Below are 12,397 nucleotides of genomic sequence, written 5' to 3' on the forward strand. Positions count from 1 at the left end.
CCCTCAAGGCCTGTGAACTCCTTAAACTCACGTGATTCAAACCTGCCTTTCTTACTCTGAAATCTGTGCTGCCTCACAAATTGTACATCTGTATTTTCCATCCAACCAACAATATTTTTTAGCTTCACAGTGAAAATCGTGTGGCCATCCATCTCTAAAAGAGTGAAAATTCCAGATGTGGTGTATGTCTTTGACAGTTTCTCCTTCCTCTCTGTGAAGTCAGTGCTAATTGCAAACTCATAAGTTGATTGGAATTCAGCAAAGGTCTCAAAAAATCAAGCAAAGGACCCTAGGATCAGTAAAAAAGAAGGCAAATTGAACAACCCAAGGGAACACTCCTAATCTATTGTGTACATGAATTCATTATTATCAACAAATGCTAATCGAGCTCTCCTGAGTGTGTGAGGTTCGTCAAACCCCAGTTGTACCCCTGGCACACCTGTATACACTCTTCAGATTGTAATGTTGTCATGAAAGATTTAGATCCATAGTGTCCTGGGGAATTCTAGGATTTTCAAAACGTATTGTTTCTCCCTGCCATGCAGAGAATAGTGAAGTATAAATTACAATTCTTAGTGAAAGAACAATGTACATGGAAGTACCTGGGATTTAGTAGCTTATCCGTAATGTTTATTAAGTGTGAATCTGAGTTGCTGAACTGATCAAAGTCCACCACCTGCAAGAGGCTTTCCCAACTTGTTCTCCCCCTCTCTAGCCCACCCCTCCCATTTAAGGATACTGTTTTAATTATTGCTCCTTGTGTGACTCACTTAATTATACACTTGTCCCATGCAGATCATTGAGGGAGTGCCGCAGTCTGTGAATGGCATGTTAAATAACCTGCAGGAGTTGATAAGTACTCATGGTCTCATTCTGTTGACTGACACAGATTGATTCCAGGGGCCCAGGGCAACTCTCGGACAGAAGATATATTTTGGAGACAGCACCATGACAACAATTTCTGACCTTCACCAATGTTATTCTGATCGAGGTCTCTCTCATTCTAGGGTAAGAAATGGAAGCCAGCCCTGAATCCAAGGAAAGAGGAATCTTCCTTCTTCCAAAGCCAAGATGTGGAGGTCAGGGGAAAGGGGTAGGCACAGACCTGGCTGTCCTGCAGCGTCCCTTAGGGAAATGGCAGGGAGGGTGAAAATTGATGGACAACAACAACAAAATGGTGGTGTCACCAGGCAGACCTGTGGCCCTGAAGGTCTTCACCACTGAGACATCCCCCACCCTGTCCCTAAAACAGATCCCTGGGCTAGCCATGTTAGTGTAAGCCTCCAGTCACCAAAGAGCTTTGCTCTAGTGGACGGAGACAGTGCACCCCTGCAGAGCCACCTGGCTGGGGATCTACACTCCCAAGTCACCTGGATCATCCAGCTGGGGTGATGTATCCAGGATCCTGGTGTTTCCAGGAGACAGCAACCATCACAAAGGAATGGGACACCTCTACAGATTTTCTCATTTCCTTTCCTCAACATCACAGCATAGAATCAAGAATCATTTCCAGGAGGGAGCTCCTGAAGAAGAGAAGAAGTATAAAATAAGATGACTCATAACAGAGCCACTTAATCTGAGTGGGGGGAAGGTAACCTAACCTTGTACCCAAAATCAATGAACAAGACATTTTTAGGTGATATATCATTTTTTAATTGCATGATTCTATTTTCACTAATTTGAACTCCTCCTCCCACCCAAACCCCCCCCCTCTCACACACACACACGCACACACACACACACACACACATGCATTTATGCATGATACTCCACCAGTTCATACATCAAAACTTTGCTGGTTGTTTACTCTTAGGAAAAAGTATCCCAATACATGACTTTATATTGAAGTCCTGAAGTCTGGGTAGTAGAAAAGTGTCAACACATGAAACTCAGCTCATGCAAAACTGAGTTCCATCTGTTTCCTCCAAACTGGCCTTCCTCCCGTGTGTCTTGTCTCAACGAATGGCCTCACCATCTGTTCATTTACTTCCGTTTACATCTGGGGAGTTTTGTGGATTTCTCCTTCTGTTTTACCCACTTCCACCATCCACTGAGCATCCGGGTGCTTTGATTCTACCTGCCGGGTTTTGCTGCCTCGCCCTCTGCCCTGCTGTCCACCCTCCTTCCACTGCCTTGGTTGAGCCTTTGTGATCTTTATTCTGATCTCCTGCAACAGCCTCCCACCAGCTGTATCTCGTCCTGAGCCCCCTGAGTCTCTCTATGCAGGCTGCCTCCCCTTTTTCTCAGCACATCCATGTGCAAATACACACTTGCCCCCGCCCCCAGTGTGAAGGATGATTTCCTGGAGTGGCTGTCCAGAGCCTTCCCACAGGCTCCTTCGCTCTCGTCACATGCACGGGCAGCATACTTCAGCCACATGGGCCTCTTCTGTGCCCCCAGACACATCTTGACCTTTCATTGCCCCTGCCTTCCTCTCCCAAAAATAGCTTCCACCCCACCCTCACCCTGCCTGAGCAATCCTCCTCATCCTCCAGGGCTGGGTGGCATCAGGGCTTCTGCCACCATTGTCCCATCCTGCAATTCTGGTCCTGCTCATGGTCCACATTAAGGCATTAGATCACTCAGAGCTTGTGCTGTGCATAAGGCCACGCCCTGCTCTCAGGGGATGTCTCACCTGCGAGGACGATCTCATCTGCAGGGGAGGGTTACTCATGGCAAACATCTCTGAGGAAGAGCAAGAGCCTCACACTCGGAAGCTGAGGATAAAAGCATTGGCATGGATGACAGATGGTCCCCCAGGGCTTAGAGACAGTTCCCTGACTGGTGGGTTGCACAGGCTAACTGCACAGAGACAGGCAGGGGGTGCACCAGCCTCCAGGGGCTGAGATTCTTACCCTGGGATCCTTGGAAACTGCCTGACTCAACTGTGGTGCTTGGCTCAGAATACTTGGTCCTGGGCCCCACCTTTGAAAATAACCAGAACTAGGAGATTCTGATGCACACAGAATTTCTCAGAGTCTAGGGAACAAAGCCAGGAAAGCAGTCAATTGGTATGACAAGCTGAGAGGGAACACAGGGGTGGGACTGAGGAGGAAACAAAGAGCAATTAGCAAAAATCCAAGAAAGAAAGCCCCTCCCTGACCGTTCCCAGTCCCTACTATGGGGCTCTCAGGCTGCGGGTAGATGCAATCATGTATATGAAGCATCCGGCAGTTGCAGATCCAGGCGTCAGCTGACCCAGAATTGTTTCCAATAGGTTGTCCTTTTATGTGTATTGTGCTAAGCCCCTTTTGAAGATTCTAAAAAAGGTAAATCATGATGGTCACTGTCCCCCAGCCCTACACACCTGGTGTTCATGGAGCTACATCAGGTAAGTGGAGACTGAGTTCACTGGCCTCTGTAGGTAGGCATGCATGCAGATATGATGCCCTTGGGCATTGTCCCTACTCGCTGAGACCCACAGCTGCTGGCCTCCACAGGCTACTCTACCAAATACTCTGGTCTCCCCACACTGAACTATACAGGTAACCCATAGTCACACAAGATGCAAGATGAGGTCCAGAAAAACTGAAAGTAAAGAAGCTGTGAAATCAAGATGAATGTGCACCGAAGACAGAAGGTGGACAGTACTCACAGAGAGTCCTGGAGCTGTCTTCCAGCTTTCCTCTGGGCCACAGGACTCAAATAACCCAGGGGAGAAGGGGACAGACAATGTAGGTTTGCACTCCTCTCCTGGTGTGCAATGCTGTTGGCTGGGGCTCCCTTTAACTCAGCAAGGGACGACCTGTAGGTCTTCCTATGTGGTGCTTAAGTGCCTCCCAAACACTCCCATTGCAGCCTGAGCACCCCCAACACAGAGGGTCCCAATCCCTACTTCTTGCTCTTTCTCTAGTATTGCCTACTCTGACTTAAAATAGATGATTTTCACACTATAGGACAGAGTCCTGTGGTTCTGAGAGCTGGAATAGCATAACCTCGAACTCAGAAGATTCAAGGGTGGACCCACCTCTCCTACTTTCCAGCTCTATTACCTTGGACAAGTGTTAAGACTTCCCCCAACAACATTTTATTCCCCATTCAAAGGGGGGAAATAATGCCTAACTCTTTTATAGGGCTGTTATAAGGATTGTTGACTTTTTTATATAAAAATGTTTATACGTTATAAAAATAACATATGAAATATAGAAGGTCAGTTATCCCCAGAAGCAAAACCCAAGCACATCTTTGTAAGGATCAACAGTTCCAAGAGCTTAGACCAGGACTTGTGAATGAAAACTCTCACTGGTCAACGTTAAAGTGGGTCCCTGGGCTGCTGTTGGAAAGAGAGTCCAGCTGGTGCTCTGGCTGAAGGAAGAAGACTGCACCTGAACCCTAACATTATTCTCAAGTCCAGTTCCAGCACAAGGTGTCCTGGAGACAACTCCAAGCAACTCCCTGAATGATACTTGCGTGTCTATTCAAGGCTATGATCGTTAGTTGAACTCTTGGTATTAAAAAAATCCATGAAGCCTACAAAGATGCAAAATGAAGAAAATGTTATGTTGCCTTGTAGGGGGTGGGAAGGACAAGACCCTCAGAAAGGAAGATGACATTGAGAGAATTCTGGCGGGAACCCAATAAAAATGAGTGGGGAAATCAGCTCTGCCAGAGAAAGCATCTGGTCTCTTTCGTCCACCACTGTACACAGAGGCCTAGAACAATTCCTTGCAAACAATAGGTGTTCAGTTAATGTTTATTGAACTTAATTGAGTTGAACTGAATGAGCACAATCTTGTTGTGCCTTTCTTCCCTTCTGACAGTAACTGCAGTTTTTATTTTGAATTCCAAATTTGCCAATGGTCAGTTTATATTTTCTACCAATGATAAAACCCCAGCATTATAAGTAGCACATATGACAAAGGTATAACCCAACAATACCTTGAATTGCTCTAACCTCGATTATCAGTTCAGCAAGGAATCTGTCACAGCTCCCACATCAATCATTTCACCTCTGAATGTTCCCCCTTAATTTTGAAAGGGACACTTCATTTCCAAACTATGACACTTATTGTTCAATAGAACAATATATACATACATATTTCTTAATACATATTTATTCTTACATGTATGCATGTATACATGTATATGAGTGTGGGTGTGTATGTGTGTGTGTGTGTAGGTATGTGCGTGCGCACATAATGTAGAGACTGGATAGTCAAAAAGTAACATGAAGGTAACTTAGGAATCTATTTCAGTAACCCAAAGATCATGGAATTTAGATCAAGAGAGGCTCAGCACAGAAGCGGGGGAATTCGAGAAATATCAGGATATAGGGATCAATGCATGGGGCAAAAGAGAAGAATTACTGCGGAAAATTAACTGAGTATAACTTGGACAATTGGGGGGATGATGTTGCCATATAAAAATAACAGGAACAGAAGAAGAGGAGCAAATGTGGGAAATCATGATTTCAACTTGGGTAGCCAGCACTCAGGTGTCTCTTTGACAGTCATAGGCAGGTGTCCATTAGGAATTTGGATATGTTACTGGAACTCTGAAGATTTGAGAGCAGTCACTGGAGAGCTAGTAATTGTATCAATCAGAGATCAGAGAATGAACATATCAATAAGGGAATTAAATCAATAACAAAAGGAACCCTACTGGTTTTACCTCCAAAATACATAAGGGACTCCAACTCAGTTGTACTCTCCTGCCAAAATAACTAAGAACCTAATTTTAAAATGAGCTAATGATTTGAATAGACATTTCTCCAAAGAAGACATACAAATTCCTAACAGGTATATGAAAAAAATGCTCAACATCACTAATCACCAGGGAAATGCAAATCAAAATTTATTTAATAAAATAGTAAAACTCATAAAACTCGTGGGATGGTGGCTAGCAGGGTCTGGGGAGGGAAGGAGGGGTGTTCCTGGTCAGCAGGAGTCAAGTTTGGGAAGAAAAAGCCCTCAAGATCTGCTGTACCCGTTGTTAAAGCCAATGGTACTGTACTGCTGTACGCTTAAATTTTTGATAGAAGGGTAAAACTCATGTGAAGTACTCAAATAGCAAAAAAAAAACAAACAAACAAACAAAAACCTAACAAATCAGGGAAGGCTGTGGTCCCTTGGCTAGAATAAAGCTGTAAGGAGGGTTAACATCCAAGGGGCTGGCAGGCAGGAAGACTCGGAGGTGTGTTTTGGCAGCAAGGGCATACAGCACTTCAAGAATGTCCCCAAGAAGCTGGGCCGAAGGTCCCAGCACTGGGCACTGCGGGGTTGACAGGTCTAAAGGGCCGCAGACATTGGAGACCCTGCGCTGCGCAGCTATAGCGTGATGAACAGCGCCATCTCGTGGAACGAGAGGCGATCAGCAGCAAAGTGACCGGTTTTCTTGATGAATATTCACCTTGAGTTTGGAAGGAACCGTGTAAGAGATTAATATCTTACAGAAGAAACAAACGCCACAGAGACTAAGTTTGATTTCCCCACAAGTTACAGCAGCTCTCGGGTGACGGAGCTGGGCTCGACACCTGGGTCATCAGCTTCCAAGACAGCACCAGTGCTTAGGCCTCCCAGGGGATGCAGACTACCCAGAGAGCTCAGAACCTGATTGACTGCGACCTGGATGGGGGCAGCCGGGCGGGGGTGTCATCCTGCTCCTTGAGGCCTGCGCAGGTTTGGATCAAATCCACAATCTCTGCCCTCTGGAATGTCCACTGCCTTTCCCAAGCCCTGTGTGGGTTCCTGGTTATCTCTGGTTCAGAATCTTCCTCCAGACTTTCCCTCCACAACTCTGTGTCTTAGGGTGCTTCCCCTACTCAACCCAGGTTCCACACAAACGTGGAGACAAAGCCTTTCTGCTGTGTCATGGTTGAGCCAAAGCATAACCTCAACCCAGGCCAGCACAGAGAAGAGGAGATAACATTTGAATACACTTTTATCCAAATTGTATTGTGCGCATGTACAAATACATAATAAATCTCACTATTATGTGTAATTATAATGCACCAATTAAAAATGGGGGGAGCCCCTTTCTTTATATTATTTTTGACTAGCTCATCACACTACACAGAAACTGTGACATATAATTAATCTCCCAAAGCAAGACACTTTGAAAGTGAAAAGGGCACCAAAAATAATTAAAATTGTAGGTGGAAATATAGAGATAGATGAACTCCTCACCCGCTTGTCAACTGGTTTTATTATATTGAGGATACAACATGCATATATCTCCTTTAAAATCATTCTATGCCCCCAAAAAATGTTCCTAATTTTTTTAGCTCAATGTTTCTAAAAATGTTTACCACAAAATTAGAATGTATGACCAAACACAATAAATGACATTGATAGACACCCCATACAACACGTGACAAAACCACAGGTGTGTGAAGGCCGATCTGTGTGCCTCGTAACAGGATTGCTCGGCCTCGATTGCCCAGTGTTTCACAAATCTCTCTTTCCACCCTTTTCCTGTTGACCTCACCAAATGGCAGCCTTGGGGCTTTGCATACATCAGGGGCTGAGGCCCTGACTCTGGCACAAGCAGCCTCTGTGTCCAAAGCCTCTTGCGGTACTTCTCCCAGAGCTCCCAAGGAACTGGTGTCAGCCCTTGATTTCACCTCCCAAGGCCTCACATAGTACCTTGAAAGAACGATGTTGGTTTCATCGTGTCCAGAAAGACTCCAGGGAAATCAATGAAATGAGTGAACAAATGGATGGATGAATCAATCAAACGAACACACACTGATTTTGTTATTATGAATCACCTTTCAGATCTGACCATTTGTTAACATGAAAATTCTGTTCGCCGAATGTGAGTTTCACACTGTCAGAGAAGACTCTTCCAGGATTATTTTGAATTTTATGCAAACATTAAGTGAAATCTATGTATTAGTCCATTCTCTGTTACATGAGGCTTAGTAGCTTCACAAAAAGTTGGGGACGGGGGGGCCTTAGTCACTGGGACTTCAGGCTGATAGTCCAAGCTTAGGCAGCCCCATTGGTTGAGCCTCTGGTGAGGGCCAAGGGCAGAGGGCAGGTGGGAGCACATGTGGGAGCCAGAGGTCACACCAGGAGACGCGTTCTCTTAAAACAGCTTGCTCTTGTATGAACGCAGGGGTCCCACCGGAGCCACCTTAATCCCTTTCAAGGTCAGCTCCCCAGGGATCGACCTCAGGACCTCCACTGAGAATTTTCATATTAAATGATCAAATCTGAACAGTGATCCATAATAATAAAACCAGTGTTTGTTTGACTGGTTGATTCATTCGTTCATGCCTCAATTTGTTCACTCATTCATTGATTTCCCTGGAGTCTTTCTGGACATGATGAAACCAAAATCGTTCTTTCAAGGTACTATGTGCAGCACTTGGAGGTCAAATTAAGTTCCTAACACATGAACCCTCTGGCGACACACTCCAACCACAGTACTCCACTGAAAGAAAATTTAAATCTGGGACAAATACTAAACCAGGCATTCTGAAGACAGAGGTAAAGTGAGCACAGTTGCTTGGCTTCCTTAGAACAATTCCATGCTCTCCAGTGCCCCCCAAAACATCTCCAGGTGCCTTTGCAGGTTGGAACCTCTGACAGCAGGTGAGTTTGGCTGGGTTTTCAGCAAGCGCTCTGCTGCCCTCTGGGGGTCACTGGAGGTGGTTCGTTCTTCCCCTTCCTTTACACAGCACAGAACTAAGCTATAGACACTACTCGTCAATGGTTACTTACAAAACCTTACATTAGAAAGAAAACTTGGAAGGCTGGTGATAGAGCTCAGCTGGCTTGCATGTACAAAGCTATGGGTTAATCCTCAATACCACAAAAAAAAAAGAAAGAAAGAAATTGAGTGATTCCAATGTAAGAGGAAACCAATCAAATTTTTCTCCACTTTCAGAAAAGGAATTAGTTTGTATTTGCATTCTTCAGTCTTTGAAAATGACTTGTCAGCTCACAAGAAGATCCTTTGGATAACTGGTAAGCAAAAGTTGTCCCCTTAAGTTTGGGTGTTTCTGTCATAACTTTATTCTAGATCAGGAGCATGTAACACAGGTGGATTCACGTATTATGTGGACGATATAATCCTCCTGATAGAGCAGGAAGACTCAGATGTTCCTCTCAAATCTTGCTCAGGTCAATGAGAGCCCAGCAGATGCTTTCTGCAGCTCTTGATGCTTTGAATCATGTTCTACTTGGTAGGACTCCTCCCGCCTCTCTGTGGAGGCCATTTCCCTCTTCCCACCCTCCTTCCCAAATTTCCCAGAGGCCAGCCATCTGCCCACTTCTGTCTCCCACTGTACTCCCAGGGCATGATTCTGTCTCCACCCTAAGCTGTTCCTGACCCTCTCTCAACCTCTAAACAGAACAATAAATGTTGGCGAGGATGTGGGGAAAAGAGTACCCAACACACATGGTTGGTGAGACTACAAATTGGTGCGACCACTCTGGAAAGCAGTATGAAGATTCCTCAGGAAAGTAGGAATGGAACCACCAATTTGATCCAGTTATCCCACTCTTTGGTTTATATCCAAAGGATTTAAAATCAGCATACTGTAATGACACTGCCACATCAATGTTTATAGCAGCTCGATTCACAGTAGCTAAGCTATAGAACCAACCTAGGTGCCCTTCAACAGGTGAATAGATATTTTAAATGTGATGTATATACACAATGGAATATCACTCAATCATAAAGAAGAATTACTTTATGATGTTTGCCTGTAAAGGGATGGATCTGGAGATTATCATGCTAAGTGAAATAAACCAACCCCAGAAAACCAAAGGTCGAATATTTTTTCTGATATGTGGATGCTACTAACACACAAGAAGGGGGAGCAGAGAATAGAAGTTCAATGGATTAGACAAAGGGGACTGAAGGGAAGGGAGGAAGATGGGAATAGGAAAAAGAATGGAATGAATCTGACCTAAATTTCCTAAACATATATGAAGAATACACCCCAGAGAATCTCACCATCGTGCACATCCACAAGACAGGGATCCTAATTAGAATAAGATATATTCCATGCTTGTATATCAAAATAGATTCTATGGTCTTGCATAACTAAAAAGAACCAATAAAAAATAAATAAACCTCTAAATGGAAGTCTTCCACCCTGTCTCCTGTTGAGCATTCCCTACATACCTCTGACTCAACGTGGCTAAAACAAAAATCATCATATTAAAAATTAAAACAAAGAAACAAAACAATTCTACTGCTCACCCTATACTGCCCAGGTATGGTTCCTGTTGTTGCAGAAGCCTGAAGTCTAACAAGAGTCGCACTGCCCCCTATAGGGCCTCTCCTGTAATCCACACTAAGGAACTTGCTGCAGCCTTTGGTTTTACATTAGGTGAACAGCTCTCTAGAGGTGTGTGTTCTGTGCCCTGCTGTCTGTCTCCACCCAGCGGCTCAGGCTCCTGGGTTCCTGTCAACTGCCTTCTTTCTTGCCCACCACCAGCCAGCAGAAAGGACACCTTTCAAAATGCAAACTGAAGTTCTCCTTCACCTCCCTGTAGTTTAGAGATTCAAAGAGGGTTTCCCTCAGGGTCAGTCTGTGGATCCTGCAACTCAGCTGTCTTGAGACAAGATAGAAATGGAAAGGGCATGCGCAGAAACCTCAGGGCAACCCACAGAGTAATCTTATCTGTGGCAAATCTAATCATAAAAATCTGGGGCTTCTATTTTGAGTGTCTTCGTTTTTTATTTTTTATTCTTAGCAACTTATTTCTGTTTTGTTTCATGTGGATCAAATATTGACCCATGACGAACTGGAAATTACAAAGGAGAAGCAAAGCCTGTTCCTCTCCCAGGGGTGCTGGGAGGGCACAGTACACTCAGCCTCCTTCACGCACCCTCCCTCCAGCTCCCCTTCCCAGGAGTCCTTCCCAGCTGGCACCCAAGAGCCAGGCCCCACCTCCAGCTCCTCGGCCCTGTGATTGCTGCTCCCTTCCTTGGTTTCTTCACCTACTAGTGCTCTCCCGCTCAGCTCAGCTCCTGGAGGCTCCCTCACACGGAGCCCGGGGTCCTCCTTCTCTGCTCTGTGCACCTCCAAGACCCCCAGCAGGCTCTGACATTTGCTCATCTTTGTTATAGAACTTGACTTCTGTGTCTTCTTCCTGTCTCTCATCTGCACACTTGGCCAGTGTCCAACACCATCAGTCAGTATCCAGTGGGTCAGTGAATAAATGAATGATTGGATTGGTGAGAACTTCCTGGATAAGCCTGTGGACAAGACGAAGCTAGGAAATGACGGTCTGGTTTGGTAGTTTCATGGTTGGCTGTCAGACAGCGGCCTATGGGATACTCAACATGATTTTATTAAGGGAAGAAATTATTGAATACAGAAGTGTAAGTCTCATTCTCTGCTGATGTTCCCACTGAGATAAATTTTGGTGACACTCAAGATGACTCTGGTGTCAGCGGTGTCGCAATGATGCCTCCCCAAGGATGGGCAAACCTGTTCTCTCCATGGGAAGCCACTGACCTAATTACCCTGCCCATCGAGTTCCTGCTTTCCCCTATGTCAGCAAAGAAGAAGAATTAGGAGCAGGGAAAAGAGCTCTCACGATTCCCGTAGCCGGCCTCCGATGGCTGACCAACTGTAGCAATCACCACTGGCTCTTAACAAAGGCCTGTGCACGAGTGCCCATCTCTCCCAATACCCAAGCTTTGGTTCTTAGGCACAAAACTTCCTTTGTGCCAATGCCCTCCCTAAGAATGAGGGAATTAGAGATGGTAATGACCCCTTTTGGGAACCACATATTAACGATGTGGAGGCAAAGATGAAAACCAAGGAGTTAAGATGGTCTCAACTTGCATCACAGTCAGCAGGATGCTCCTTGCCATATTCCTGCCTTTATAGGTACCCAGCACCGTGCTCCAACTGGTCCCCTCCCCAGGGGAGGCACATTCTCCTAAGCATGACCTGTTTGACCTGAGCTGATTTGCTCCTCCAATCTACCCACTTCTAATTGGCCTAATTTTACATAGGATTGTTATGCTAGCAAGGCAAGACATGGAATTGATGATGTCGATGTCAGCTATGGTAATAATAATAGCAATATTGATGAGTGACTCTGGTTTATTTCTCGTGCACATGCTACCGAGGACTGACCGTGCCATTGCTGGCTTACACGGCACTTTCTGGGATCCCCTCCTCAGACAGACCCAGCCCACACCCGGGTGCACTGCTATGCCAGTCAAGGAGGAGCTTGACTTCAGCCTCTCTCACCCTCCCCCAAGGAGACCCTTGTGTAAGGATCCAACCGCAGGCAGCAGTGCACGGGTCAGGGGAAAGCCCAGATGAAGAGAACAGCCTGGCTAGCCTGCGGGGAAAGATGCAGTTCTGTTTTCTGTAATTAGGAAAGCAACTACGTGGTATGGGGGGAAAGCTGGTTGTTCCACCTTATAACTTCTGACCTCCCTCGATGACCTTTCTGGGACGGCTGGATGAAGAGCCGTT

Source organism: Callospermophilus lateralis, chromosome 17 (genome assembly GCF_048772815.1).
Source record: "Callospermophilus lateralis isolate mCalLat2 chromosome 17, mCalLat2.hap1, whole genome shotgun sequence".
Taxonomy (NCBI): domain Eukaryota; kingdom Metazoa; phylum Chordata; class Mammalia; order Rodentia; family Sciuridae; genus Callospermophilus; species Callospermophilus lateralis.